The sequence below is a fragment of the Haliotis asinina genome, chromosome 7 (assembly GCF_037392515.1).
Source record: "Haliotis asinina isolate JCU_RB_2024 chromosome 7, JCU_Hal_asi_v2, whole genome shotgun sequence".
Lineage (NCBI taxonomy): Eukaryota > Metazoa > Mollusca > Gastropoda > Lepetellida > Haliotidae > Haliotis > Haliotis asinina.
In genome coordinates, this window is record NC_090286.1 from 19,054,791 (window position 1) to 19,069,539 (window position 14,749).

The 14,749-nt window shown below is 44.0% G+C and overlaps 1 protein-coding gene across 1 annotated transcript in view; it reads left to right on the forward strand.

Moving 5' to 3' along the window:
• Nucleotides 1–14,749, forward strand: part of LOC137290509 (cyclin-G-associated kinase-like) — a 69,791-nt gene that overhangs the window by 8,094 nt on the left and 46,948 nt on the right. The window lies entirely within an intron of this gene.

A 14,749-nucleotide genomic window follows, 5' to 3' on the forward strand; every position in this document is an offset into this window, starting at 1 on the left:
ACGTCGGCTAACAGCAGTACATCTGTCCTCAAGTACAGGTCGTGATAATCACCCAGGTTCTTACAACCCAGTTTATTCCATACGTTAGTCGCGTGCGAGTAATCATCTCGTGAGACGGACGCCTCATTCAGCTTGCTATAAAAGCAGTCAATAGGGGGTAGTCTGGTCTCGGTGAACTTGACCCAACTATCCATGTACTCATAGGGGTACACACCCTTCCTCATAAGCAGGGGTCTAGTCTCGGCGTCTGTGTATCGATCGGTGATAGGGAAGGTATTGTTGGCCTTGACCAGACTGTCGAGTGACGACAGGAGGAACTGAAACGAGTCAATGAACCTAAGTCCATTTAAGCTGAAGGAGATGTATCTCTCCATGTTGTTGGGGATGCACGTTATATTACCATCGATTTTCGCGATGGCCTGCATGATCAAGTGTGAGTCGTACCCTCTCAAGTTGTGAAAGACAACGGGGATGTTTATTGTCTTAGGGTTGATTTTAAGCTTGAGGTTGCACGCGCTGTGAGCAGCGCCTCTATACTTACCAGTTATGTGGCAGTGATCTCTCACCGAATCACCGTTAAGTGGTGAGTCACACACGTGACAGTTAGTGCTACTAGTGTGAGCTAGCCTGTCGACTCGGGTCATACGCATGGGAGCGATTCTATACAATGCATTCCTAATAATTTTTTCTTCCTCCTGCAAACACTTTAGAAACCTTTCAGCCGCGTCAGGGCCCCTATACACTACCGGAGCTTTCGTTTCCCCGTCACAACGGACGACAATGTATCCAAACCCACAGGCTTTATGCTCTTGTGTTTTGTGGGTAACCAAGGCTTCGAAGTCGGCGTATATGATATAAGGCACAGACATTTGGTTCTTGTGGTTACCGAATTTTAGGATATTATCACCTTCCTTAGGCATGTCGACTCGTATGGCTGTCTGCCCCACACCTTGGCAATCCTCCCGGTGGGATTCTAATAAATCAGCTCGTGTGAAGCCATGTAGGCATCGTTCACAGAAGTGGGTCTTTTCTCTGTGTGCCGATTGGTCATACAACAGCCTGCTAAAGTGTTTTATCCATGTGTAGTGATACTTGTCACCTCGCTGGATCATGAATATATTGATAACTTGACGATCCTTCACCGGGCTGACCCTGTGTACTATTGTTGTGTTACCTTCGTGCCCAAAGACATTTATAGCCAGATTATTCTGTTTTTCTACTTTAGTGATCTGGGATATGGGGGTGGGTTCATCTATACCATCCCAGTTGAGCCCATCATCCTGAGGATAATTAGAAGGCCTGTTCGGATTAGTGTCAGCTGGAAATAAGGCTGACCTGATAGCTAACCTCAGGCAATCGTTTCCTCTATTCTTAACATTTACTATGGCATGTTTGTTCCTATAGTAGGGGGGCAAGGCTAGGTATGATCCGCCTCTGAATGGTACGTAGTTAGCTATGTCTAGATAGACATTATCGATTTTATCTACAGCCCACCCGGACCCCAAGTGTGTGTAGCGTTCTAGGTATTCTCGTATCTGCTGAAAACTGGTATCGATTGATGCGTCAATGGTCTCTGTATGTGTGACAACCTCTTGTTTACCTCGGAAGTAAGGCTGAACATATTCAGTGGCCCCTGTGGGGCCCCCAACCTGCTTATCGAGCGACATTTTCACTGTGATCTGAAACTTGATACTTCCTAGGTTATTTAGTTCCTGGTTGACCTTATCAGCTATCAGAGGCTTGATATCTGTAATGTCTATGTTTCTATCAACGTGCATGCGCCAACCTCTCAAATAGTTGCCTACAGCGCGCTCAGTGCGCACGAACTGTAGGTCAATAGCTCTATTCTGTCGTAATAATTCTACAAGCTGTGGTTTTCTCATACGGGAATACCCGCCTAAACCCAAATCGTGTGCCTCGGCTTTCAGTTGTTTTACAGTGGGACGTGCTACGGGGGTATGTGATAACAATGCGGTTAACCCGGCTCTCCCCAGGTTTGAATAACCCGTGTATCCAAGCTGTTTTGCTTGAGCTTTTAATTGTTTTACCGTAGGAGGGGCTTCTAAACCTAGTAATCTCAACAATGCTGACTTCCGCATTCTAGAATACCCGATCACACCTCTCTGTTTTGCGACCCGCTTAAGCTCGCGCACAGTAGTCATAGTGTTTACACCTAACATAACCAATGTCTAATTGGGTCACAGTAAAGGGAGGTAACCCTTGATAAACATTTATTTGGAGTCTATCTTGAGCAGTCGCCTACGTTCTTTTATGTAGTCCTTTTTATTCTCGTAGATGAGTTGATGTCTGACTACGTTCGCTCCGTGAGCTTTACATAGACAGTAGTGTCCTTTAACCCCGATACCACACACAGAACACGTGTAGTTAGGACTTCCCATATGGAAACAACAGAACCCCTGATTCCTGCATTTCCTACCACAGGCCTCGGTCTTCCCCATAAGTATGTATTCGCATCGGTATGGAGCGGGTCTCATGTTTACTTATATAGGTATTTAATTTAATTGCTTCGCAACCAACGCAGTAGCTGCTATACCCAACACTATGAAGCCCAGTTCACGATTCATTTGTCCCTTGGATGGTGTGTAGTACTGAGCGAGTGTGGGTTTATTGAGCGGTTCCAATCGTTTACCAGTTAGTAGGTAGTATTCTTTCATTGCTTCATCGACATCGTTGAATGTTTGAACGGCATGGTTTTCACGCTGGAGTTGTTCGTTAATAAAATCGATCCTCTGGAGGCGTTTTTTAGCGTACTCGGCCTGTGCCTTTTGTAAGTTCTCAGTAGCGAGATCGTGCCGCTTCCTTTCTTCCTGTATTTCAGCCGCGTGATCATCTCGTAGTTTCGAGAAGAGGAAATTACTCCCGGAAAATGCCAGGGCATTCACTAACGCCCCACCGACCATCATAGCTATCGTGGCCATCCTATATTTATTTCATTATATTATCAGGTATTATCCCTTGTTTTACTAGGATGTCTTTTGTGGCCATCGCCATACCAAGGTTCATTATGAGCATACCCATATCCTGCAGGTTGAAATCTAGCTTGATAGTTGGTTGTTTAAGCACCATTTTAGTCAACCGAGCGTACCCTACGGCTAGACTGGCGACCACTGTGGCGTGGTATGCGTCGTTGACGAACGTTTTCCCCTCAGACATTATGTATATATAAAAATATTTTAAATTATAACATGATATGCGGGTCGACAGTGGGGGTTACCTCACTGTTGGGGGGTACCACCTCACGGTGAGGGTTTCCCTCACGTGTATATAACCACGAGATGGTTACGCCTACAACCAACAACAGTTGGGTTGGGTTGGTCACTGTAATAATTTTATGTTGGTTACACCACCGTTTTTTACCGGCAGCTACTCTCTTAGGATTCTTCTGCCTGGTTACTGTTGGGGTCACTTCCCTCACTGTGGGGGTTTAATCCAGTGGAGTTTCCCTCACTGTGGGGGGTACCCCCACTGGGGTTTCCTCCTCCTCCCTGGGGGATTGTGCAGCATCCATCTATACTATTATTATTTTTTTTTCTCTCAAATTGACAATGCTTTGCCGTGATAATCGCCGCCGTCACTGGAGCCAACAACATACCATATTTGTGGTACAGCCCGCAGCTGATAGAACTCACGGCGTGTTCGATAAAAGGGTCTTTCTCGAGGTCCTCCCACAGGTAAAGTCGGCGCTCTGGTGGAATGGGAAGGAAGTATGCCACAATACCGGTGTATATCTGGGTCATAGCCGATCCTATTGTCTTTGTCATTTCTGCTCCGAGCCGGGACTCGTATCTAGCGTACAGCTTATCGATTTCTTCGGCTGACATTTTGTGAATTTTATCCGGAGTGTAGTCTCCAAAGTAATGTTTGGCTTTGCCGCCAACAGCCAACGCCACCAGTTTCTCTCGCTTATCATCAGTGGGGGAACCCTCCACCAACAATTGTTCGAGCAATTCCTCACACTCCATCTTATAATATAACAAGTAAGATTTAGTTTTAACTATATAATACCCGATGCAGACAAAACACAGAGAAATGAATGTTAAGTTGCACACGACAAACACTTCAAATATCATAGCTATACTTAGCATTTGCTTAGCTTTAGCTTAGCTTTGCTTAGCTTTGCTTAGCTTTGCTTAGCTTTAGCACACCCTATATACTACTGGTTGGTCGGTCTTGAGCACGAGCTTAGCGTGTTTAGTTTCAGCGAGCTGTTTCTTCACCCGTTCCCGTTCTAATTTGCTCATCACATCATTCTCTCTCAAACACTCCTCGAACGAATCCCTGTCCTTGCAGTGAAATAAGGCCACCCATCGCGTCTGCTCCCTGAGGTCTTTCAACACCGAGTTGAACTTCTGCGTTAGCACCCAGACGCTGTGATTTGCATGCCGGCCGGAGAAGGCCAGGTACGATAGCATGTCTCTCTTTTTTGTTATCTCGCGATTAGCGCTGCAGTCGTCCAGTATAAACAGCGTCGGTTCCCCTTTAAATTTCTCGTGAAGAGCTTTCAACCAGTCCTGCAGGCGTGTTCCAGGGTCGATTTTGTGTACGTCCGGGTCCGTCATCACCCACTTAGTAGATGGCTTGCACGAATCTCCCATTGTCTATATTAAGTTGCGCGTCCATAATAACGTACAGATATAATTTCAACTTACCAGCGGGTTGAGCCTTCTTAGTAATCTGGATGGTTATCCCTTCGCTGCCGTTATCTATACGGCGCCCGCTACCGTGCAGTTTATCATCATCCGTGGATCGCATGTCCAACCATAGGGCGTACTTGGTGGTCAGGTATTCACCGATCTGCACGGAGCCGAGGTCCAGGTCCTTTGTTATATAATGTGGGGCTCCCCCCACTGTCCCTGGTAGCTTTTTTATCTCATCCCACTGCTGGTGTGGTCTCATACCATGACTGAACAGCTGGTTGGGCACGCCCTCGATGGTCACTTCCACCTTTTCAATCTCGGGGTTGAAAAACTTCTCGCTGTCCCTCCGGAATGGCTTGTAATCCTCCACGGGGACGACCAGGATACCTTTCATCGATCGCGCCGGCACGTTCAGGTTGATATTCCACACAGTGTCGCTCTTATCTCGCACAACTGATCTATGCCTCAGTACGCGATCGTACAGGATAGCCATCTTCCCAGAGTACTGGCTTCGAACCTGCCTGGCCAGCTCCGGGCTAGTGACCATGTCGAACTCCAGAGAGATGTTGTCTATGGCATAACTGGCCTCATCACCGTTCGGCGTACGCACTACTTTGCTATAGTCGTTAAACGTGAGCTCGTATTCGAGCCTATCACCCAGCGCGGCCTGGTAAAACGGCGCGTGTCCCGTGAGCAACTCGAAGTCGAGCGGCACGCAGAATCGATTCCCGTATGCTCGAGCGATGGCCTTTTCACCGTCCGATAGCTTGTCTAGCTGGTCTGGCGTGAAGGCATACCCTATGCGCGACCGGGTTGATTTGCTGATGCCCTGGTACACATCATTGACTCGTTCTCCCTCGCTTTTCCAGAGATCCCCGTAGCAGTGAAACACGTCGCTGTCGTCGATACTCAGCACCTCGTTACCGCTGATCTTGACGGTCGTTTTCTTGATGATAGCTCTACCCACGTTCCGCACTAGCTCGCGTTTGTCGTTGTCGGAGGTCAACGTGATATTGAACGCTAGTCGAACAGTGCCTGGTACAATGAGGTCATTCTCACCAAGGTTTGGAAATCTAACCAGCAGAGTTTGATTCTGGTCTATCTTGCTGGGATTGTTGGTGATGGTCACCGACTGGCGCACGGCTCTGGCGCCTAATGGCTCTCTCAATCTTCTGAAAGGATCTAATTTTCTGCCGTACATTGTTATATAAATGAAATATATTTTTAATACTAATGGCTGAAGACATAGATATGACGGAGATGCCGGGCGATAGTGCCCAGGCATTCAATGATGACCAGGAGACCTCATTCAGTACTGGCCTAAAGCCGGGTGTCAACGAAGTTGAAGATATAAACAACATCAATCAGGAGACCTCATTCTCGCAGCAAAGGGCCAAACTCATTAATGGCGCCATCGACGGTTATTACAAAGCAGTTGAAAATAGAGACAACATCAAGCCGTCGGGAAGGGAATATTCCAAGTTTACCATCAGCAATGGCACGCTGCGTTTGAAGGCTCACCCGGGGATCGATCTCATGAATAAAAACTCGAGAGAACCGCTTGCCTTATCAACACTGAGAAGTCGATATGGGATGGACTTTATCCGCGATGAACTAGGCTTAGGAGATTACGGTGGCGCGCGACCTAAGCTTACTCCGAAGTTAGTTCAAAGTCTGGAAGGCATCAGGGACGCCCCATCGGATCAAAACATGACTTATGATATTAAAAAGGTGTTGGCCGACTACGAGAACAAGCCCTTCCCGGGTCTCGAAATTACCTTTCGGGAACTGAGGGGGTTGGACCTGTTGATGCAAACCATTCGTGGTCAGCTCTGGAAAAGCACGGCCAAAATGAGTGAGATAGACGACCACATCGCCTATGAAAAGAAAAAACTTGGTGAAACTGAGGACGAGTCTATGAAAGCCACCATCGAGGAACGAATACGTAATTTGGAATATGAAAGGCAGACCTGGCTGGAGACAGCATCCTCCTTCAAAGAAAAGCTTAGATCCCAGGTCAGCCGTGTGCGGGAAACCATCAATCAAGCTCTCCACCGAGACACCACGTTAGCAGACAGGATTCGGATATTGTTCCGGGAGCAAGGGATCACCATCGTCAGTATTCTGACTGCATTGGGTTTCATCATATCAACCTTGGTGGTGTCACTGACAGGGGGTACTGTGGGGCCTGCCGGCGGCGGGGGAACTCCCACACCTGCCGGTGGTGTTAAAGACTGGATAAAAAAACTCGGGGAACGCCTAGCTAAACTGGCTGGTAAAGCCGCCGAAGCCCTTCCCGGCATCCTGGGTAGCATCGTCTCGTGGTTGTTGGGCGCTCTGGCTAAAACTGCCACGTGGCTCAGTCAAAACCTGTGGGCAGCCATCGTCGCCGTGGCGGGTCTGGTGTACGTAGCGGCTAAGAAATTTTTAACCAAATAAGTCCCAAAGCTACCCCACCAACCAGCAGGGCCGTTTTATTATCGATGTGATTGGAGGCCTGAATATGGGGGTGTGTGGGGGGTACCCCCACATGAACTTTAGACTCCGGGGGTGGCGCCACTATACCCGTTTCACGTGGTGGAATGTGTGGGATATAGGGGGCGTTAATATCGGGGTTGATACCCAACTTTTGATCCGCCGTGGCTATGACTATTTTGTTGTTATAACCCACCACTTTTTTTACTCTCAGTTGCATATCACTCGGAGCCATGTACAGCCCCACGCCGAACACGTAATTGACTTTCGATCTGGCGTATTCTAACACGTTTTGGTAACGGTCGATGGCCCGCGGGAGATCAACTGGAGAATTGATAGCATCCTCAACGTTGGCAACGAACTGTTTCTGAGCGTCGTAAGCAGTTCCCTTACCGATGATGTTGGAACGCGTCATCGACTGCGCACCCAACAGCGCCCACACGTACGTTCGAATCGAGTCGTTCAACCTGACTACCCCGGCACGAGTGAATCCTTTCGACGTGTCCAGCATGAACATTTTCCACCCGTCTGCGGTTGACTGCTCCACTTTCTGGACTGTGAAAGCAACCCCACCTTTAAAGTTCATACGATCATCCCTCCATTCATTACTTGACAAAGCAAAGTCCTGGCGTAGTATATCTCGTTTCAGTAAATCATCACTGACTTCTTTCACTGGTCGCCCCCCATCATAAGGAATACCCAACCCGTGGTTCGGGCCCTGCAAACACCAATCCGTCTTCGGGTTTATTTCGAATTCATTGCAAATACGTTCGTAGGCCCGTCTATCGTACGGGTTGTTTGTTGCGTCCCACGCTTTGTCCTGTGGGAGGGGGGCGCTGATCTCTTTAAGGATACGTCTGACCTGGTAGTACACGTGGAACTTGAACACAGACTGACTCAGCGGTCCACGCTGAGTGTCGGTCAATGTCACACCACACCCCGTTGTAGCGCACCACACGGCAAAGTTGAATTGATTCTGCCAGAACTGCATAGGGTTGTTGAACCAAGCGTGGACTGCCTTGACGTTAGTCACCGAAAGCTTATACTTATCGAACACATCTAAAAGCTGGGCATTGAAATACAACCCAGGAGCAACCACGATCTTCATGGGGGAGAAATCTACGTCCAGTTTAGGGTAAAACAACATTTTAAAACTATTATATAATGAGCATATATACTCTAACATGTACATAACACTTCCAGGAATAACGAGCGGTGAGGCCGTGCAGCTGACGCACGCGATCGATAACACGTCAGGTCAACTCGAAGTCGCACTCTGCGATATCACCTACCTACCGCAATCGACTAACATCAACGCCAGCAACAATAAGCTGTTCGTCAGTGGGGCTCGCAGTCAGATAACTGACGGCTACTACAGCGTGTGCTCTCTAAACGACGAGGTCTTCAAACCCCTGGGAGCCGAACTCAAGATGAACGACTCAAACGGCACAGTGGTGTTAATCAACAACGGAAGAACCTCCTTGAGGCTCGGCCGACCATTAGCGAGGATACTCGGTATGTCTCCTGACGAAATAAAACCAACAACAACCGTCACAGGTACGAAGTTACCCGGCCTAGTACCGTACCGAGAGCTGTACATTCATCTCGGTCAGGTGAGCACAACGTACAACATTCAAGGAGGTCACCCTTCCACTATACTGAGAGCAGTGCCGGTGAAAACTGAGAAATACAACGACGGTAGAACCGAGTCGTTTTCACCACGGCAGTATAAGAGATTAACCCAGGGCAACATACCTGAGCTGATAATATCGGTGTTAGATATAAATCATAATCCTGTAAATATAGGATACCTCAGCTTAACGCTTCATGTAAAATGACCAGCGCACAAGGGCCCTGAGTGAAAAAATGCGTCAATATCGGGATCTCCGACCTCGGAGACACGCGCGGTTTCGACGCTCCCGGAGTAGATGGTAAATCGTACGCCTTGCAACTGAAAAACAACATTTACAAACGCGTTGAAGTCTCCGGTGGAACCCTAAATGATATAGTAGATACCACAAGAGCAACAGTCAACACTAAGTACGCCCTTGTCAACACCGGTGATAACTGGATAATATACCCATCGTTCGGGGGTAAACTGTTCGACTTAGATGATGTTGAGAGCACTACCGTCGCCCGAAACAAGCCATATATGCTCGTCTTCACCGAAGATGACAAGTGGGTGTTTTTACCCAATAACGACTGGTTTCTCAATATTAGGCTCGGCTCCCCCTACGCTACGATATCACTAACCAAGATCTTCCTACCTGACAACATACACTTCATGGGTATGAAGTTCACCCCTGAATTATTATCAAAAAACCAGTTGGAAATTATATCGTAATAGTATAATAATGACCAGTCATCCCAACACTACGCTTAACGACCTAGGAGATACGGAGGGATTCGATCAGCCTGGTGAGGAAGATGAATTATACATCCTGCACTTCAAAGACAACGTGTACAGACGGGTGCCGTTACCAGATTTAAAAGAGCCCAAATGGCTGATCAACTTAACATTCACCTCACCTTATATCACAATAGACGCAGATACAGGGGGATATATCTCTAAGATTAGGAACAACGGTATCTGGCCCGGGGATTTCATTTCGGAGAGTGAATTACACATGATAACTATTGGTATCGAAAAAATAGGTTAAAGTCTGTACCAAAAAATAAATTAACATTTAGCAATAATCCTTATAGTATATATCTTGATAGAATATTACTCCCTTTCACACTCATCATAGAAGTCTTCTTTTCCTATTTAGGTAATGAAAACACCTCAAGAGTACACCAAATTTTACCCGGGGTGTCAATACACTGGTTTGACGAACACCGAGACCAATATTGTCGTATTGTTATACAACAGGATACCCCCGCGGGTCCTATAAACCGCTTAATAAGCCTCAGTGGGGTTTTTATTACCCTGACTAATAGTCTAGATCTTGTAGACTTCAAATTCATTAATAGACTATTAACTGAAACCCAATTAAAATATCTTTCATAATATATATTATAGGATGGGCCTGTACCCAGGCGTAGATGAAGTAGCGAAGACGCTGGAAACCGTAGATGGGTTCCGCTTGAGGCAGTTATGTGACGTGAAACGCCAACTAGAACAAGACCGTGACACGCGAAGAGCACTATATAAAAAGTACCATAGAGCTTTCAATATCTTGGACGGGGCTGACACTACCCTTATGACAACCAGCATGGGACTAGGGGCGGCAGGTGTTGGATTGTTAGCTACCATCGTGGCTACACCTATAGTGCTAGGTATTGAAATAACAGCTTGGGTGGCAGGGTTGGCAGCTTTGGCACTTAAGTTGATATCACGCAGACTGCATCGTAAGGCATTGAAACACGACGAGATCAGGATTCTGGCCGAAGCAAAGCTCAACACAGTAAGTGGGCGTATTTCCACGGCACTCTCTGATAGTAAGATCTCAGAAGAGGAGTTTCGTTCAATCCTCTCTGAACTCACAAAATATAACGGAATGAAACAAGATATTCGGTCCAAGTCTCGTAAGTCTGCTATCAGCGAAGACGAGAAAAAAAAGTACATAGAACAAGGGATACAAAAAGCCCAGCAAGCCTTTATTACGAACACCAAAGAGATCATAGGCGGTTCACGTTAAACTGTTTCATCGATATAAACGTGTATTGATCGTACCGTACGGCACAGTGTTACCTCCAACACACGTTAAGTAGTAGGGGTAATAGTAGCAAGAGCTAAGGACCCAACCAAAGCCTTATTTAGTAAATAAGGCTTTGTAGAGACTTTTCTTGAAAGTGTTTTAAAACCCCCATTGTATATACTACTGTTCATCTGATGCATTATTATTTATAAATGAAGACATATTGCAACCCTTGATTTTTTATGTATGGTGTAAGCAAAATTGAATGTCTCTTTCTGCCTGTCATTAAACAAAGACTCATTGATCATGCTTTCCTGTTAATTGGAAGACAGTTGTCCAGTTTTGCTAAGTGTAGATTGTGTGAACATATTATTGATACTTTCACTTTGCAATATTGTTTTAAAAAATCAGTTTCTGCAATTTATGCAAAACATTTCTAAAATTCCAACTCTTCACAAAACTTCTATGTTAAAACAGTAAGTTATTATGGTGTTGACATAAAATATAGAACAAGTCTGTCCTGTTCCAGTTACATGGATGATGAATTTCATTTTGTTTTAATATGTCCTGTTTAACAAGATTTAAGGAAAGTGTACTATAAGCTTTATTATTGGAAAAGCCATCAGTTTTCAAACTTGTCCAGCTCTTGAGTACCCAAAACCGTTGAAGGTACCGTGGTAGAATAGGCCTTCAGCAGCCCATGCTTGCCATAAAAGGCGACTATGCTTGTCCTAAGAGGCGACTAACGGGATTGTGTGGTCAGGCTCGCTGACACATGTTGACACACGTCATCGGTTCCCAATTGCACAGATGTTCATGTTGTTGATCACTGGATTATCTGGTCCAGACTCGATTGTCTGGTCCAGACCGCCACCATATAGCTGGAATGTTGCTGCGTGCGGCGTAAAACTAACCTCCCTCACTCACTCACCCACCCACTCACTCACTCACTCACTCACTCACCCACTCACTTGAATACCCAAAATGTCAAGAAGCTCTGTTATCCAGGTAAATTCCTATTCAAGACCTCAAAGTTCAGACTAAACCTATTGTAAAATGTGTTTCCATGTTCTCCTGATGCTTATATGTGTACAGAATCAACTTCCCAGTCAGTACTAAGAATGTATATTTTCATGTTCATCACCTGGAAACCAAAAGGTTTGGTCAGTCAGTCAAAGAAGGGCCCAGGAGATAGAAATCTGTTACTATTGTCTGTAGTCACTCAGGGTCACCTTGTTAACTAAATAGGGGTGGACAGCATGGGTCAGCTAATTAGTGTATTCTTTAAGTCCTTTGAGAGGTCTGTCTATAAAAAACTGTCAAAATTTCTGTACAGAGTGACACCATGACTGATGCAAAATCATGCAGAACAACAATTGTACTTATTAGCATTTCTGGCCTGTTTGTTAATTACAAGGTAAACCATGAAAAGATATAGCTATACACAGATAGTAAGAATCATTCTGATCACTTACATCACATTTTTGTACAAACGATCCCTGAATCAAGGAAATAGTCCTCGCAAAATCCTGTGTTACCTTGTCAACGAAGCTACCATTTTGAAAGAAATGAGTCACTGGGAGTGTTGTCACACATCAACATTGTTGCATATATTAGGCAGTTTCTTTGAGGTGAAGGTCAGTTGAACAAGAGTAAACACAATCACCCTGTCATATTCCGATTACACTTCAGTATTATGATGTATGGTGACAGGTTTGTGTATCGTTCAGATATTTTTTCATGAAACTAATTTCAGTATCTACATTTAGCCTTTACACGTGTTAGAAGATTAATGGAGACTAACCATTACTGCAACATGTGCTTTAGGTCCTGTGATGTACAGTATTCAATACGTTGGGACTATTATGATAGTTTCATATGAACAGGTTGCTAAACAGCGATTTTATTCAACCTCATAGTCATAAGTAAAACTGATAATATTAATGAAAATGATTTATACATTTTATGAAATGTTTAGGCGCACATATTTAAAAGTCACATGCAACGTAAAACACGTCTTTGCAGAATCTGATACCTTTCAGTATGCACTTAATGAAACAAATCGTCAAAAATGCCAATTCAGCCTATAAAGTTGAAAAAAACAAACATGTTGAAAAATAGCCCACGAGGAGGAAGGAAGTTACAACTGTTGCAAATCAGCTTGCGTGAACCTACTCTGGAAAAGGCGTAACATGAACATTGATTTCCCAACCCTAAACCCTGATGGACAATATTGTAAACAACATCATCGGGTGCATTGCCAACACAGACCATGTGTCGGAACTTAAATTCAAAGACAGCGAATGTGATGTCACGGACAATGATGACATGTAAATAACATTATTTATATATTTATATGAATCAGTGAAATGTTTATTTAAGTCTCATCTGTGTACATAAAATCAGATTTTTTTTTATGTAAAACAAATAAGTACATATAATCTCTTTACTTGCAATTTTCATATTTGCCCAAAGTAAAGAACCTCCACGTTAATCCTGTTTTCTTTGTAATTTGTCAGAGCCTCCAAGTGTTCATTCAGCCATAACAATGCATTGGAAGTACTGTGAAGGCTACACTCATTGAACCATGAAGCGTTACGATTTTGACCTTCCCGGTCATCAACCATCTGCTAATGACAACACAGCTTCAGTCACTGACCACATGCAGTTTGAAATTAACAACTATTGGGCTTATGCACCATAAATAGAGAGCCGGCTAAGTGTATCAGCAAATGGGTCAGCCAATGAAAAGATTTTGTTACACTTTGTGCACACCCAATGGCTCTGACTGTGTTTGGTATCCCAGGTCTTTCATTTCAAGTTTAGTAGACCCAAGTACAAAATATTGCACTTTTGAATTATGATTATACGCTTATAATTTTGTTTATTTCATAATCAGCAGTGCACATTATGTCATGAATAAGTGATAATTGTGTGTTAATTATGTGTTATTTTTTGGTTTCCTTGTTCATTGAATTTGTTTGTGTCTTTTCTTAGACAAAACAGTTATGAATATTGATTGACCAGGTGTGAGTTTGTCAAAAAGGTCTTATGTTTTCATTATTCATTATCAGTGTTTTTGACTATACAGTGGAAGCTGTCCAAACCGGCATCTGTCTAATCCAGCAGGTTGTCAACACTCGCATAAAATTTGATTATTTTTTCAGTCCCAAAGCGTGTTGGATTAAACAGCTTCCACTATACAATCAATTCAAATTCAGTTAAAACATATTGTGATGGCAGGATATCTAACTCAAACAACATTTATATGACAATTGTAAAAATATATGTAAACCAGGTCATGTCTTAATTTGGACAAATGTTACGTCCTAAAAAGAGTTCCTTACTGAAAATGTGATATTGTTTTACCTTTCATTGCATACTCAGGTGCTGTGAAAATTTTGTTTTCATTTACGTTCAATTGATGCCAATCAGGTGCATGTGTTTCTTACAATAAGATCTGCTGTAAAACCATTCAACTGTTCATTTATTCAGGACACAATTTCAATGGTAAAACCAATAATTTTATGTTTTGTTAAAATAGTGTTGAATTCTGACATGGCAACCAAGACCATTTATACAGTTAATATAAATACTAATCAGCAAACCAATGTCGTCTTTTTCTGATGTCACAAAGTGCATGAAACTTGACATGACATCATCTGAAATGTTGTATTAATTTTCAGTCATTTCATTAAATTTGAACATGTGACTGTTACTCCATTAATAATGATGGTCAAAAGTGGTCAAAATACATCTGTACAGTTAGGAGGATATGATAATCCCAAAACTAACCTACATATCAGATAGGGCAACCAAATCGCTATTACCTCCATTCTCATGTAGTACACTGGCATTTCTTCTTATAAATTGTGAAACTATCAAAACTTTGTATTTGAAAAGTTTGGTTCACCATGAACAAAACAACAAAAATATTGTGTCTGTACTATAGCAAATTCTCACCATGGGATCTGA